The following is a 12,112-nucleotide window of genomic DNA, read 5'->3' on the forward strand; positions in this document are numbered from 1 at the left end:
CTCTTGTTAAATGACCCTCTGCTCTCTGTCTTCTGAAACCTCTTACTCGCCCCTTTGGAAAGCTGACTCTTGGTCAAGAAAATTACCTCTACCCTCCCTCTTGCCCCGCACAGCCTCGGGTTTCCTCTGGTGCCCAGCAGGTAAGGGAAATGCATGAAATGTGAAGACCTTTGGGACATGCCCATGTCCGCGCTGAGCGGACTGGGTGGTGAGAACTGAGCCAGCGGGACTTCCTCTGCCCTAATCCAGCTGTTGGCACATGGGGGATGTGAACCCAGCAGGGCCAGACCTTCAGATGTTTCAAGAGAGACCAGAAACCCTCAAATACCACTGGTGGGAATGGAAAATGGTGCACCCCTGCGCCAACAGTTTGGAGGTTTCTTAGAAAGTTAAACATAGACTTACCCAGCGATTCGACTCCTGGGTTTACACCCGAGAGAACTGAAAACGGTTCACAGAAGAACTTGAACATGAATGTTCATTGCAGCAACATTCATCGTGTCCAAAAAGTGGAAACAACCAGAAAGTCCACCAACAGAGGTATGTGTGAACTGCCCAGGGTCTGTGCCTATGATGGCATATTATTCAGCTATAAAAAGGAATGAAGTGGAGTTCTCGTTGTGGCTCAGCGGTTAGCAAATCCGACTAGCACCCTTGAGGACGTGGGTTGGATCCCTGGCCTTGTTCAGTGGGTTAAGGATCTGGCGTTGCCATGAGCTGTGGTGTAGGTTGCAGATGCGGCTCAGATTCCGCGTGGCTGTGGCTCTGGTGTAGACTGGCGGCTACAGCTTCAATTGGACCCCTGGCCTGGGAACTTCCATATGCCGAAGGTGCGGCCCTAAAAAAAATGCAAAAAAACAAAAAAAAGGTGAATGAAGTACTGACATGTGCTACAACCTGGATGAACCCAGGAAACACGCTAAGTGAAAGCCAGATACAAAAGACCATTAACTGTATGATTCCATTCATATGAAATGTTCAGAATAGATAAGTCCCTAGAGACAGAAAAGAGATGAGGGGTGGCCAGGGGCTGGGGGAGGAGGGAAGGTGGGGAGTGATTTCTAACGGGTGCAGGCTTTCTTTTGGAGACGATGAAACTGTTGTAGAATTAAATAAAGGTGTTGATTGTACAAACTTACAAATATACTAAAGACCGCTTAACTGCTCAGATTAAGATGGTGACTATTATGGTATGGTGATGGTGTCTCAGAAATAAACAGAAAGAGGCCAGCAATCTGGATCTTCGTGAGACACTTAATTTTTTTTTTTTCATACTGACCTAATGTGTATGTGTGTCTTTTGTCTTTTTTGGGGGGCCACACCCCCAGCATATGGAAGTTCCCAGGCCAGGGGTCCAATCAGAGCTGCAGCTGCTGGCCTACACCACAGCCACAGCAACGGGGGATCCAAGGCGTGTCTGCCACCTGCACCACAGCTCACGGGAGCTTACCCCACTGAGTGAGGCCAGGGATCGAACCCACGTCCTCATGGATACGAGTTGGGTTCATTAACCACTGAGCCACGACAGGAACCCTGTGTACGGACCTAACTTTTGAGCAAGCAAAGCAAACTAGCGTTTGGCCCATAGGCTGCCTTTGGAACTCTGAGCAGAAATCACCCTCTCCTCTGAGGCCACCCCTTCCCGGCACCCCTCCCTGGCTCGGCTGTCCCTCTCCCCTTGTTTCCGGCTCCTCCCGCACCCACCACAAGGCTGTGTCTAGACCATCATCCTCTCCTGTCTCCAGGGAAGTCCTTGACTCTCAGCTGGGCTCCTTCACTGACGACTCACTCCCTGTCCTCCTCTCCCCACCCCGCCCCAGTCCCTCCTCTGACAGACAACCTGTCTGCGCGGCCCCTGCTTCCTTCCCACCCTGTCCTTTCACCATCTCAGCCGCCCATTCGCGGAGCCAAACCTTGGACCCACTCCTGTCTTCGCCTCCTTCCCCTCCACCGTGGATGCCACAGCGGCCCACCTTGACCCCCGCCTTGGCAACATCCCGACTTCTCTTCCCCTGTGTCTCTGCTGCACCTGTTCCTGGAACCCCCAACTCAGGGTCAGTCTGATTGTCCTTCCTCTCCTGGGAAACACCTGGGCCCTGAGCGCCACTGGAGAAAATCATGTCACCACAGAGTCGGGCACCATTACTCCACGGACAACGACTGCTCCCGGGCTGCCAAAGCCATGCACCAACGACTCTGCCTCCCCTATCAGCGCACCCTGCCATCCTCCACCATGACTTCTTATTTTATTTGTATTTATTTATTTTTGCTTTTTAGGGCTGCACCCACAGCATATGGAAGTTCCCAAGCTAGGGGAGAGCTACGGTCAGAGCTACAGCTGCTGGCCCGCACCACAGCCACAGCAACATCAGATCTGAGCCACATCTTCGACCCACGACACAGCTCACAGCAACGCCGGAGCCTTAACCCACTGAGTGAGGCCAGGGATTGAACCCGAGTCCTCATCGATCCTCGTCAGATTCATTAACTGCGGAGCCACGAAGCGAACTCCAAGGGCTTTTTGAAAAGTGGGAGGAACCCCCCCCAGTTTGTGAAACTGCTAGGAGGTCCATGTTCCTGAAGTTGCACCGGGAGACGGGTTATGAAGGAATCTGAGGGCCAGGTCAAAGAGTTTGCTGTTTGGATTTTATCCTAGAAGCAGTGGGGAGCCATTGAATGACCTGAAGGACAGGTCACTGAACTTTTTATGTAAAGGGCCACACGTAGGCTCTCGCAACTTCTCACCTCTGCGGTATAGCACAGAGGAAAGCCATAGATGACACATCTATGTATGTATGTATATAGAGATTAAAACTTTATCAACCCTGAAATTCGAATTTCATTTGATTTTCATATGTCGTGAAAGACTTCTTTTTTTGGCCATGCCCACAGCGCGCAGAAGTTTCCAGGCCAGGGACTGAACCCACGCGCCACAGCAGCAACTCGAGCCACAGCAGTGACAACACCGGAGAACTCCACGAGAGACGATTCTTTTGAATGATTTCCAACCACTTAAAAATGTAAAAAACTGTTCTTAGCTCATGGGCTATGCAAAAACAAGGGGCGGGCTGGGTTTGGCCCACTGGCTGAAGTTAGCCAACACTGGGGTGACGTAATTAGAGCTGGGGTTTTAGAATGAGGGAGCAGAGTGGAAGTGATTAAGCCAAAGAGGCTGATGAGCAATCTGGGAGAGAGAATAAACAGCTAGGCAAGAGACAAGGAGGCTGGAGTTAAGCAGGTGGATTAGGCAGGCACCGTGCTCCGTGAGGGCGTCGAAAGCTCCCCACCACACCCCACTCAGGGAGAGATTAAACAGGCTCGGCGCCTTTCCTCCTTACCTCACTCCCGGGAACAAAGCTGGGGTCGTGGGAGTCACATCGCCACTGCCTGCGTGAAGCGGGAATAACCCCAAGCGAGTTCTGGATAGATCCTCCCAGAACACGCGCTGGGGGCGTTCCACTCCCACGAGCCTCCCCGGGGTGGGGGCCCTCGCTGTCTGGGGAGGGCTTGCATGGGTCGTGGGCTGTGGCCGAGGCCTTCGTGCACTTGGCTGGATCGAGGGAGGCTTCGAGGCAGAAGGACTTCGCCAGCCAGGCCGCCTGTGGGCTGTGTGGTCACAAGAGGCTCTCCTCTGAGGGCCAGATGCACGGCTCCCAGTCTTCCTGGACACGGGCGAGAGGGGGCACGCTGTGCCCACTCAAGCAGGGGTGTTTCCGATGGTCCCCAGGAGTTGTTCGGGTTCCTGTGGAGTTGGGGCACCCAGAGAGGATCCCCACTTCTGCTCTTCTCCTGGGTCAGCAAGTCCGCACCGAACTCCACTCCTCTCTCTTTCCCCACCCCTCGCCCCAGACACAACCGTCTCCTCCCACCCCAGGTGAAGCCTCTTTTGTTTTTTTGGCCGTACCGTCTCATGTGGAAGTTCCCAGGCCAGGGATCAAACCTACGCCACAGTAGCGACCTGGGCTGCTGCAGTGACTCTACCGGATCCTTGCCCCACTGCCCTGCAAGAGGACGGCAAGCTTAATTCTTTATGTCTTCTCGTTCCCAGCTACTGTTGATGGAGAAAGACATTGTCCTTCCCCTTCTAAGGGGTTACCGCGCTGGTCTCCAAACCCAGCTGGTGCCACTCGAACTCCGGCTCTGCCTCGGCTCTTCCCGAGCAGGACAGGAGAGAGAAGGAGGCGGTGTGTAGTGCTGATGACTTCTCGACTCCGAGACTCTGAGACGCGAGAGAGAAGAGACCAGCCTCTGGGGTGGGGTGGTTGCCCGGCAGCATGGAGGCCCTCCTTGAGTTTTGGGTGATAACGTCCAAGTAAGGCTGGCTGCTTTTCCCGGCGGTTCTGCAAGGCGTGGACTACAGCGACGGGCCGTGGCGGTGACCTGGGTAACAAGGGACGTGAGGATGGGAAAGGCGGTGAAGACCCGTTAAAAGACGGAGGGCCAGTGGCTTAGGGGCACCACACAGGGGGGCAGTTGTCTCATCAGGAGACTAGAACGGAGGAGGCATAGCTGGAGGTGGAAGTCCAAGACAGGTTGGTTTGTTTGTTTTTCTGTCGTATCAATTTTTTTTATTAAAGCATAGTTGATTTACAGTTTCTGCCAATTTCTGCTGTCCAGCAAAGACATACACATACATTCTTTTTCTCATATTATCTTCCATCATGTCCTATCACAGTGGTGGGATATAGTTCCCTGTGTTGCACAGCGGCACCTCATTACTTATCCATTCTTTCTTTCTGTCTGTCTGTCTTCCTGTCTTCCTGTCTTTTTAGGGCCGCACCTGTAGCATATGGAGGTTCCCAGGCTAGGGGTCAAATTGGAGCTATACCACAGCCACAGCCACGCCAGATCCAAGCTACATCTGCAGCCTATGCCACAGCTCACAGCAATGCCGGATCCTTAACCCACTGAGGGAGGCCAGGGATCAAACCAGCATCTTCAAGGATACTAGTCAGGTTTGTTACCACTGAGCCACAACAGGAACTCCTACTTATCCATTCTAAATGTAATAGTTTTTGGGGGGTGCACATTGTGGCTCAGGGGAAATACATCTGACAAGTATCCATGAGGATTTGTGTTTGATCCTTGGCCTCGCTCAGTGGGTTAAGGATCTGGCATTACGGTGAGCTGTGGTGTAGGTCGCAGATGCGGCTGGGATCCCATGTTGCTGTAGCTGTAGCTTAGGCCAGCAACTGTAGATCCGATTTGACCCCCAGTCTGGGAACTTCCGTGTGTCATGGGTGTGGCTCTAAATAGCAAAAAAATAAGTAAATGAATAAATAAAAGAAAACATAAAAAAAAATGTAGTAGTTTGCATCTACCAACCCCAACCCCAAACTCCCAGTCCGTCCCCCTCCATGCCCCTCCCCCTTGGCAACCACAAGTCTGCTCTCCAATAAGACGGAGTGTTTAATGTAGAAGGTCCGGAGGTGCTGTTGTTCTCGCAAGGGACAAAGTCCAGGGCATAACAAGGGCAGCAAGTAGCCCAAGAACACATCCTTGGCAGCACGGGAGTCAGGGAACCGAGTGCCCAGGGGTTGGACGGATTGTCTACGTGGATGTAGGATTCATAAAATGGAAGGCAGGAAGGAGGCGAGGAGGAGAGAGAGTGAGCCCTGGGGACAAGGTGGAGCCCCTGGGAGGAAGGCAGGTGACTTGCAAGCAGGGACATCACCCAAGGGCCTGTGCAAAGGGGTCTGAGGAAGGAGAGAGGGACGGTGGCTAGGAGAGGCAGTGAGTAGCGTGGAGAAGTCCCATCCCACCTCCAGCCCTTTGGTACAGGGAGTTTGGAAGAAAACACCGTCCCCATTTCAGGGCTGAGAGGAAGCAGTGTCCTCAGGGGAGAGTCAGGCTAGCAGAGAAGAGGCGGCAGATAGAGACGATCTCGAGGACGGCAGGCTGCAGGTCCCACGGCACGGTGGGAGCGCTTGGCAGATTAGCAAGTGTGTGAGGCTGGGGATCCAAGCAACGTGGGTGGCCTGGGAGATGTGGGCTTGGGGCAGTGTGGAGCCTGACAGCTCCTGTCCTCTGTGTGCTCCTGGGGCCCCTTCTCTTCTCTATTGAAACTCACTTCATAGGTGATCTGACCTAACCCCATGCTGGGAACTCTGCCGATGAACCCCCAATTATATCTTCACCTCCAGACTCTTTGGGTTTTTTTGTTTGTTTGTTTTTGGCTTTTATAGGGCCACACTCACGGCATACGGATGTTCCCAGGCTAGGAGTCTAATTGGAGCTGTACCCACCAGCCTATGCCACAGCCACAGCAACACGGGATCTGAGCTGCATCTGCAACCCACACCACAGCTCACGGCAACGCCAGATCCTTAACCCACAACCTCATAGTTCTTAGTCGGATTTGTTAACCACTGAGCCATGAAGGGAACTCCACCTCCAGCCTTTTTGCAGAGCTCCTGGTGTGCACACATAATTGTCTGCTGGACGCCTCCACTCAGGTGTTTAAAAGACCTTTCAACATGGAAGGGTGAATCCACAGAGCCTCTCTTCCTTAGTAAACGGCACTACTGTTCACCCTGTGCCTTAGGACACAAGCCTGGAAGTCACCCTAGGAACCTCTATTTGCTTTACGTCCCTCTCTCCAACCCTTCACCAAGTGCCAAAAGCACTCGTTTCAAAATCCACCCAGCACCCAGCACCGCTCCCGGCATTCCCCACTGTTGTCCTGGTCCCCCGACAGCTGCCACATCTGCCCCCCTACAGTGTATTTTCATGGATCAGAGAGAGGCCGTCTTCCAAAACATATATCAGAGCAGGTGACTCCCCTCTTTTGGCTTCCCAGAGCCCTTGGAATAGACTCCCCAGTCCACGACTGTAGTCCTGCCAGATCTGGCTGCTCTCGGCCTTTACTTCCCACGGGGCTCACCCTTGCTGGCGCCGCCCCAGCCACTCTGGCCTCCTTGCTCCGCTCAGACACCCAGGTCCGTTCCCGGCTCCGGCCTGTGCCTGGAAAGCTCGCTCCTCACCTTCAGCGCTCAGCTCCAAAGGCCCTTCTCTGCGAGGCCCTCCCTGAGGGTCCTGCCCCAAATAGTCCCCTCTCCACCTGCCCTCACTCCACTTTGGTTTCCTTTTCTTCTTTCCTTCCTTCCTTTTGACGGCTGAACCTGTGGCGTATAGACGTTAGGCTAGCCATAGAATAGGATCTACGCCTGCGGCCTATGCCACAGTTTAGGGATCCTTAATCCACTGAGTGAGGCCAGGAATCGAACCCACATCCTCATGGAGACTATGTTGGGTTCTTAACCTGCCGAGCCACCATAGGAAATCTGCTTTGGTTTTCTTCATCTACATCTTTTCATCAATATACTTAATGTCAATCAATACCATGCTTATTTGTCCTTTTTTTTTTTTTTTTTTTGGCTGTGCCCTTGGCATGTGTAAATTCCTGGACTAGGAATCGAACCCTCGCTGCGGCAGTGACCATGCTGAATCCTTAACCTACCGAGCCACCAGGGAACTCTGCTTATTTGTCCATTTGATGACTCTCCCCTGGAACAGGTTCTTGGAGGCGATCGCAAAACTTCACCTTTTCCACAGCTGCATCGCCAGCTTCAAACCGTCCTCAGATCAAAGCAGAGTCTCAGTAAGTATTTGTGGAATAAACAAAGAAACTAAAGAAGGCCATTTTATCTGATATGGGCTTCAATAGCTCATTTTGAAAACCAGAAGCCCGGAGTTCCCTTCATGGCCAACAAACCTGACCAGGATCCATGAGGATGTGGGTTCCATCCCTGGCCTTGATCAATGGGTTAAGGATCTGGCATTGCTGTGAGCTGTGGTGTAGGTCACAGATGCGGCTCAGATCCCAGGTTTCGGTGACTGTGGCGTAGGCTGGCAGCTGCAGCTCCGATTTGACCCCTAGCCAGGGAACCTCCATATGCCATGGGTGCGGCCCTAAAAAGCAATAAAATAAAACAAAAAGATAAAAGTTATGGGCTGAATTGTGTCTACCCTCCCCCCTCACCTGCCCCAAGTATGTTGATGTCCTAACCCCCAGGCTTCAAAATGTGAACTTACTTGGAAATAAGCTTATTGCAGACATAATTAAGATGAGGTTATACTAGAGGGGGGTAGGCCCCTAATCCAACATAACTAGTGTCCTCCTTGTAAGAAGAAGGCCTTGTGACAACAGAGACAGAGGGAGAATGCCACGTGAGGAAAGAGAACCAGAGTGATACACCAAACATTGACAACCCCCACCAGGAGTTAGGAAGAAGCCAGAAAGCATCGTCCCCTATGGGTTTCAGAGGATGTATGGCCTGCAGACCCCTTGATTTCAGATTTCTAGCCTTCATAACTAAGAAACAATAAATTTCTAGGGTTTTTTTTTTTTTTTAAAGCTACAGCATTTCTGGTACTTGGTTACAATAGCCCTATAAATTAATAGGTACATTAAAATAACATTTGGAAGTTTGGGGTTAGTAGATAAGCAATGAGGTCCCACTGTACAGCACAGGGAACTATATTCAATCACTCGTGATAGAACATGATGGAAGATAATATGAGAAAAAATGCATATATATATTTTTTTAGATGTGTGTGTGTATATATATATGACTGGGTCACTTCGCTATGCAATGGAAATTGACAGAACACTGTAAATCAACTATACTTTAATTAAAAATTAAAATAAAAAATAACATTGAAGTGCTTTCTTATTTTTCCCATCAGTTTGGGAAAAACACCCAAAAAAGATCCAGTACTGGGAAGGATGTGAGACAATCCCACGCAACTGCCAGTTGGAGCGGATTTAGCAACACTTATTTGGAGGGCGTTTGGCGGGACATCATCAAATAGAAATGACAAGACCCCATGACCTAGAACTTGGAGATTCTTGTTCTTTCTTTCTGTCCTGGAGAAATACATGTGTTCACGAGAGGGTTGCATGGATGTTCTTTTGCAGTCCTGGTGAAGTGGCGAATCCATCCTGACCACTGGCAGAGGATGCTTGCATAAACTCCCTTGTCTCTTCTCATAGAGGATTAGCTGTGAGGTTAAGGAAGCTTAAGCTTCGGGGCTCTCACTTGCGCAGCTCCTTCAAATGTGCAGGAGGGGAGCTACTAATTTCTCAATGTAACTTGAATCATTTTTTTGGCCATGCCCATGGCATGTGGAAGTTCCTGGGACAGGGGTGGAACCCATGCCACAGCAGTGACCCAAATCACAGCAGTGACAATGCTAGATCCTTAACCACTAGGCCACCAGGGAATTCCTGTACCATTTTTCATAGAGAGTTTCCTCCCAAATATGTAGGCTTTAGGACCTATGAAACTTGAATCTGCCCCATCATACTGTAAAATGCATGGTGACCACCGAAAAGAGATGAGGCCGACAACTTGAGTGGAGAGTTTCACCAAGTGCAGGTCTGGATTCCTACAGAGAAGGACTGAGAATGACAAGTTGGTTTGTCATTTGGGAGTTCCTGGTGACCTGGGTGGGCAGTTGCAGTGGAGAGGTGGGTAAGAAACGGCAGACTGCTGGGAGGGATGGTGGCAAAGTGGGACCATGAATTCGGACAGTCCTTTCAAGAAACCTGGCTGTGTGGAGAGATGAGCTGCAGGAAGAAGTCTCATGAGGGAGGAAGAGGCTCAAGCCATCACACCGAGGAAGAAGAACCAGGTTGTGCTGAGCATTGAGGCTGAGTAACAGCAATTCTGAAAACATTGCTCATTTGGTTGCCCAGCCTCCAGACACTCTTCTAATTTGGGGCATTATCTCAAGATGGCAGAAGCAGAAATGCATCAGAAATTACCCTCTTCACCCTCTTCCACCCACCCAGAGCAGCCAGCGAAATTTTTCTGTACCTTTGATGTCTATTATCACTCACTTCAACTAGAACTTCATTAAAAGTAGTGTTTGGGAGTTTCCTTGTGGTGCAATGGGTTAAGGATCTGACATTGTCACTGCAGCAGTTCGGGTTGCTGCTGTGGTGCAGTTTCGATCCCTGGCCCAGGAATTTCACATGCTGTAGGTGCAGCCAGAAAAAAAAAAAAGTAGCATTTGATCTGACACAGTTTTGTTTGGCGTGCTTGTACGGGCTTATTTATTGAGGGTTTAGTACTAATCCCCAACTTGTGCTCTGCCATCCAGAAACCAAGTTCTGAAAGTCTGAGGATTCCTGGGCAGATCCCTCTCCATTGTGAGATAATCCACCAAATAAGAAGATTCTCATAACACTCAACACTTTGAGATTTTGTTCCCTCTGTAAAAGGTGAACAGATTGAGAGTGCGTGCAAGTCCAAGCTCGCCTTTGACACGCTGTGTGCCCTTAGGCAACCCCCTTATCACTCTGAGCCCCAATTTCCTCATTCGTAAAGGGGGACAATTGTCCTCCTATTGACAAGCAATCTGGAGGGACCTGGGACTGAAGAAAGATTCAGACAAGGTTCTTGTGAGCAAGTTGTTCTGTTTTATTCCTTGGAGCTCCCAAATGGGGACCAAGAGACGATCTGGGCCTGTGGCAAAGGTGGTCAGCTTTGAAGGCCAGCACCTGATGAGCTGGTCTGGTGTGAAGGCCCCGACTCAGTCAAGGTGGTGACTTGACCCACCAGCCAAGCTTCTCTGGAGGATACCTTAAATGCAAGACCACTGCAGAGACTTGGTCAGCAGAGCGACACAGAAACCTGGGGATACACAGAGACCAAAGCCAAATGTAGAAGTCAGGCAGTGCCAGCTGTGAGCCCACAGGAGTCACGAAGTAGCAAAAGGACAGAGACGCTGCTGGTGCCCTGCCCCCCAGCGCCCTCATTCTTCTTGGTTTACCTGAAGGTGCAGGAGATTGCTGTTCGTGTGCACTTTCACCTCTGGTGCCCCTGGCGCCCTGCTTCTCCGCCTAAGGGGTTTTTCTGGAGCTGTGGCGACTTGCCCGGCCCTTTGTACCAGGCCGCCCAGAAGGGCCAGAGATTTAAAGCCTCTAGGGCGGTTGGGAGCCAGTAGATGCATCCCCCGGGGGCACGGTACTGCCCTGTGCTTGCTCGGTTCCTCCCGGCCACCCGCAGAGGTTTCCCCTCTTCCTTCTCCCTTTCACCTTCTGTCTCACTTTCCCTTTCCTGTGCTGTGCTTCCGGGAATCACCTCAAAATCAGCTATCAGGTCCTTATCTCTGGGTCTGCTTCGGGGGAAACTGAATTTAGACAGTCGCGCTAGAGGACAGGACCAGAAACGGAAGGTCTACTTCAGATGCTGCGAAGCCGTGGACACTTGCTCAGGGGCAGCCAGATGAGGGCCTGCGGAGACAGTCCCGTCTCCCCAGGCCGATCGTGCCGATGGGGATGCTTTCCCATTAGACCAAACTCCCCGTGGCTCTGAGGAAACCTGAGCAGGTCTCTGGTCCTTCCAGCCTGCAGGCACCTAACCAGCCTTCCCCTGAAAATAGCTGCCATTCAGTAAGCACCTGCTATGTGCCAAGCCCTGTGCCAGGCACTTCACTTACCTTATGCTCATTCTCATGACAACTTGCAGGGAAGATAATATCCTCTTTTAACAAACAGCAGTATGGGAGTGCTATAAAGACAGATGTGTAGACCAACAGATCAGAATAGAGAGCCCAGAAAGAAATCTTCAGACGTAAGATCAAAAGGTTTTTTTGGAGTTCCTGTTGTGGCTCAGTGGGTTAAGAACCCGACTAGTATCCATGGGATGAGGGATCCAGCAGTACCACAAGCTATGGTGTAGGTTGCCAATGCAGCTCAGATCTGGCGTGGCTGTGGCTGTGGCTGTGGCATGGGCCAGCAGCTGCAGCTCCGATTTGACCCCTAGCCTGGGAAATTCCATATGGTGCAGGTCGGTGTGGCCCTAAAAAGACACACACACAAAATTGTTTGACAAGGGTACCAAGACTATTCAATGGGGAAAGGACAGGCTCTTTAACAAATGGTGTTAGGAAAACCCGATATCCACAAAGAATGCAGTTGTGCCTCCTTATACCATATACAGTTATTAACTCAACATTGCTCAAAGAATTAGATTGAAGCGCTTAAACTATAGGAGAAAACATTTGTGACCTTAGATTTGAGAATGATTTCTTAAATATGACACCAAAAGTATAGGCAACAATATTTTTTAAAACAGTAAATTAGACTTTATCAAAATTAAAA

Source organism: Phacochoerus africanus, chromosome 7 (assembly GCF_016906955.1).
Source record: "Phacochoerus africanus isolate WHEZ1 chromosome 7, ROS_Pafr_v1, whole genome shotgun sequence".
Lineage (NCBI taxonomy): Eukaryota > Metazoa > Chordata > Mammalia > Artiodactyla > Suidae > Phacochoerus > Phacochoerus africanus.